Below are 6000 nucleotides of genomic sequence, written 5' to 3'. Positions count from 1 at the left end.
AGACATATGACTCATAAACTAGGATAGAATTACTAGGCCTTAGGCAATGCAACTTCTTAATTTCAAGCTTCACACACATCTCGAATATCCCTTAACTATACTATTCTCCCCAAATGCCATGCTTATTTGATTCAACTTATAATTCTTATATGGGCATTGATAAATCTTTCTACTAATGTCTAAAGTAGCTTAAATCTTTCATCGTGATCAAGCCTAACTCTAAATCACAAAATACAACATGCCACCCATGATACTATTCTAACCATATGATTCAACCTTCCATATCTTTTTTTTTATCACATCCTAAGCATAATGTGCCCTACCACTTCAATGACTAACTCTAAACTCTTACTATGGATTCACTAGCGCATATTGCGTTTCTCCACTTAAATCCCAACATGACATTCAGGACTATTTAATAACAACCTATGAAATTCAAGGCAAACACCTGTAAATACATACTTCACATAGTCTCTAAACCATTGTCAATATAACTCCCATGCGCTACCCCAGGAACATACACACACAAATTTCAACTAACCATAACATGTATCAAAGACTTCGCCCCAAATCTCACTTCACTCTTATGGCCTTATCTAAAATAAGCATACAATGATCTTCCATCAGAAAGAAACATTTACTCATCACCACTATCATCACATAAGGAGGAGTCACTAAAAGGTTAGAATATAATATCTTGAAGCATGGAAGGATATTATACGAGACTTGACACTTAACTGAGGCCTGAGCAATAGCGAATCAACATCAGGGATTCATCAAAGTAACTATGAATTGAGGGCATACATGGCTATAAGCTAAACCTTTTTTTTCCAATCATTAGGAGTATAGCATGAGTTATAGGAACTAAGCACACTATAAAGCGTGAGTACAAGAGTCATGAGCTACATGACCTCAATTTGGATTTCATAGCACATGGAATGTGATTCTGACTACTAAATGAACTGCAACTCCTCATTTTAGAACTGTAAGAGTATATGACTCTCTATCATATGCATGAAAAAAAACAATGATCATGGAACCGAAACGCAAAGCATGAGTAGGTATTGGGATAGCTAAAAAATACTGATATAAGAATGGGTTGAGTCCCACCCTCATTTTTTAATGTTCTATATCAGACTGGCATTATTATGAGAATCTGAGGGCCTAACTTGGTTATTTGATCTATCATCTCCCCTTTAGCTTCAAGCCATCATCTTAAGTTTGATAGATTTCTTTCTAGACATTAAACTGAACTACACTCATTGCCCTTTGGGGCCTAGAAAATGACCATACGCGCATATCATAGAACTTAAACCGAATGACTACACTAGAAAGTGAAAAATCCACTGTTAATACTATCTTCTGAGATACACTTTATCTTTCTATAGCCATCAGTATTCATCATATAATACTTGCACACTTACTAACTTAGGGTCTTCATAAGTATCCATATAGTCGGAGTGTACACCCTCTAGTGTCTCAACTCTTATTTCTATTAGCTCAATCTTCAAAAACTCAAACTTAGATTCTAACACTTAACATGGATATGACCTAGCCTTTGATGAACCATACTACTTCCGTCATAACCCACCGATAGCGCGACTCAAAATTGATATCTCTCTACCATGCGAATCAAGATCATATCATAAGGCTCAACACTATCAATCAAAACTCCTTAACTTGGCTATTTAGAACACCATATACCATCTACTAGTATTTACCCACCTAGCAACTTAATGGTACTACTAGCCACATACAACATGTAATAGTCTTAGAAAATGCCTCAACTCCATATCACCTTGGCCATAACTCTACATCATACATTCAACATCATACTTCACTGCGAATCAAATAAACTTGAGCTCTTTTATAAACCGTTCAAGCCTATTAGATTACTTTCATATAACTAGTATTATTAACCAAGAAATCATCACATCGATCTTCATGGACATCAATTGTTCAAACTTAATATCTAGTGCTAAACATGATTTACAACCCAACCTTACACATAATTCTCACAAAACATACATTATTATTCTTAAGCCACTATTCTTACAACCACATTCTACATTAAATTCTACACAATATACTAGTCCATCAAATTGGGATATTCCATCCAAATATCTCAAAAATCTACTACATACCTTCTCACAAGTATTACTAGTTTACAACTACCAACGAAAAGAAGGTCAGGAGAGGGGGGGGGGGGGGGGGGGGAAGTCACATAGTATACATGGTAAACCTTAATCTTATATTATAACCCCATACAATCTTATCTACTTATACGTCTTTCTCACATCACACTTACTTACCCAAGCGTACATTTAGACTACCATCAGATTCCACAAACAACCATGAGTCTATAATTATAACTTACTGGCCAATCTAGTCATTTTCATACTTCAGGCAACCAACAATTCACCTTGACTAATAACTTCTCTATCTTCTACTAAACTAACACATAAAGACGTATCACTTCATTACCAACTCAGTCTTATACAAAAAGATTCGGCTAAACATATATTCAATAAATCTCCCTTACCACTTTTCTTGCCATTATGCCTCTAAAACCCTAGTTCCAACCAACATAAGAACAATAAGATGAACAACAAGTTGCTAGTGAATCGAAATAGGCCTCACACGGCTTGACTAGACTATGATTTTCAACAACACAATGATAAAAAGATTACAAGAGTTAAAAACTTAACACACAATAATCAATGATCTAAGAATACAAATCTTACTTGGTATAAATAAAAATCTAAGTCAAACACTTCCCCCACAGACTACCATGCAATACACACATGCTACTAGCTACCACATTAGTATATCATTATAAAGGGGTAGATCATCCTTAAACATCGGTTATACAACTAAAATATTTATTTACACAAAAGTCAGCCTCACTCTAACTTCTAACTTTGTGACTTCACATGACCAACTTCCCATAAACTTTTGAAAAAAAACACTCAACACACTTAATACCGCTGGCTGAAAAGCAAAATTTTATCAAGATCAAGGTTCACAGTAGAATCAATATACCCTGAAGCACTAATGGACTCTTCACAAGTCCTTCCACAATTTCAAATGTTATATGGCTCAATCAGAAAGAACCATACTATTTAAACTCTAAACTTCTGCACTTGAATCACACCAATAATAAGACATGTCTGAGAACATCATAGTAAGAAAAGAATGGGGATGACTGTTACTTTCGTGTGGGAGACACCATAGCATGAATTAGAGTATGATAGAGGAAAATTCTACTCCAAAACACAAACTAGAACATAAAGAAAGGGAGACATTCCTAAATGCCTTGTAGCCTCCTGCTTAAAAGTGTAGAGTGCTACACACCCATAAACAAGACTCTACCCGACGAGATATTGCAGACACCCTGGGACCATAAACCGTGCTTTGATACCAAGTTTGTCATGACCCAAACCGGGGCACTAGCCGTGACGGACATCCCAAACCATGAATGCCTGAGAGCCCTTCTAACTTGTAATCATATACACCATTCATATATATATATATATATATATATATATATATAAAAATATGAAATGCAGAAATAAAATCTTCTATGGAAACATGGTCATATTCTTGATTTAGTTTAACAAAAAGGAATAAAATCCAATATCAACTAAACATCGCCTGAAACCGTCTACAAAATCACTACTGTATGAAAATCTGATAACATTCTAAAAATTGGGACAAGGCCCCAGTAGACCAAAATTAAAATAAATGACATAATCTGAAAGGACAGGCCTTCTAGAAAAGAGAAGGCTCACCACTGCAAAATCTGATCTGTTGTCTGAATTATCTATTGCTTATTTGGACCCCTTGACTAAGCCTCAAAACCTAAGAGGTAGGGAAGGGGGTCAATACAGATCTACTGATATGCAAAGCAATCCAAAATAATGCTTTTATATAAATAAAATAGTTGAGAGCTAGTCATAAAACATCATGTATGATATGAATTAAAGACGCATGGGCATTTTTGATAAATCATAAAATTTTCTGTCAATGCAATTTCTGATCTTTGTATTTCTTCTGAGTTAGGTGTCACTCCCCTACAATTCTGATATTCCACGGGCAGTATGGAATCCGTCATTGACTCAGCTGGGAAGCTCCTAACCCGAGTATGCTGCAAGGAATAGAGTTTCTGATTCTGATGTGCCACGCGGCACTAGGCCAGCGTAATATAATATACCCAGATCGGCCAATCACGATTTTGGGGATTGAGTTATCTGAACTCATGCCTTCTTCGGGAACCATCTAAGCTCTCTTTATGCACAATTTTATCCTGTTCTGAATCATGCATTTTTTCTAGTTTCAACATATGAAAATCTGATTTCAAACATGTGTTCTATTCTGTTCTGAATTACCATGGTATTATCTGAGTTGGTGTCGTCACACCAAGACTTGCAAGTCTAATTTTCTGAGCCATAATATATTATGCATGGTTCTTTCATGAAAACTCAATTTAGACCACCCAAACATGTAAATAGTTTAAGAGATTTCATATTCCGAAACATAAGTTAAAACTATGCAAGAATTCCTCAAACATATGGTGGTCATCTGCTTTTGGCAAAATCATGCACTCTTTCATTATATGAATATTTTCACATTTACCAACAAAAACTACCTTCTCTCTTTTGAAATAAAATCATAATATGAACATAACATTATTCAAGACCTTTCATATCAAGCTTTTTGAAACACATTCGGAACAATCCATAGCATGTCATAAGTAAAGGAAAAATTATAACCAGAGAGGGATTTTACATGAATCATGCTCTCAATTAAATCATCAACCTTAAAACATATACATATATACATATATCACTTTAAATAAATTTGGGGGAATGTCTAAAGGCCAAAACAATATCATCAATGCTTCTACAATATGAATACGTTCATACGTCTGAAACCTTTTCCCTAAAAACATGATTTCTATGTCCATGAGATTTTAGGAAAACCTTGCGTACCGTAAATTATAAGATCTGAAAGATGGAACCCGTATCTAGATAGATGAAAACCGGATCTTGATCCGTTTCTTGAATATCTTCACTTAGGAAGATGAATTCTTGATCTATGGAAGGGAAAACAACTTGAATCTTGATTTGTTTCTTGGAGATCTTGAACTTAAGGATTGATTTTCTTGATTTCTTGATCTTGGAGGAAACCCTAGTTTTCATCTTGTTCTTGAGAGTAGAGAGGATTGAGATGTTGTAAAACTGATAATATATGGATTATAATGCTTAGGGTTCAATTTATATTCGTGGAGAAGGTTTTTGGAGTGAGGGAAAGACCAAAATACCCCTACAAAATCACTTCTCAGTTGCTGAAATTTTCAACTGACGACCAAGGCTGATAAGCCATCAGATCTGTGATAGCCTGTCAGTCCAGGACATCACCTAGGAGCTGAAATTTATGATTTTCTGTATAAGTCTGATGACATTTTCTGATAAAGCATCAAAAATGTCGTCAGAAATGTGATAGACCGTCAGATATGTCGTCAGACAGTTTCCAGGCTACAATGCTGGAGTAAAATGGGCATAATTTTTTGCTCCGATATCGGATTTAGGTAAAATTTGTATCGTTGGAAAGCTTGTTCAAAGAGATTTTATTTTATATATAGTAGGCCACCCAGTTCATCATATACAATGAGTTATGGTCGATTGAAGTTCACCCAAGTTTTGATGCTCACTAAAACTTGAACGATAGGAAAGCTTTCAACTAGTCCTTGAGTTAAGGGACCTCTATGATCTCAACTCATGCTCAACTAGATTCCCACTCTACATTAATTATTTACACACAAAATTTTAATTGGATTTAGGGCCTTTTGGAACATATACGCGTAGGAATGACGGTTTATGTTCTAGCCCAAAAATGCAGGGTGTTACACATCATGCCCAACTTCATCAAAACACAAATCAAACAGGAAAAAATTGCTAGCTCTATATCTTTTTCTAGGACTTGCAATTTTATTAGTCC

Source organism: Capsicum annuum, chromosome 4 (assembly GCF_002878395.1).
Source record: "Capsicum annuum cultivar UCD-10X-F1 chromosome 4, UCD10Xv1.1, whole genome shotgun sequence".
Taxonomy (NCBI): Eukaryota; Viridiplantae; Streptophyta; class Magnoliopsida; order Solanales; family Solanaceae; genus Capsicum; species Capsicum annuum.
Note: the sequence above shows the minus strand (reverse complement) of the source record.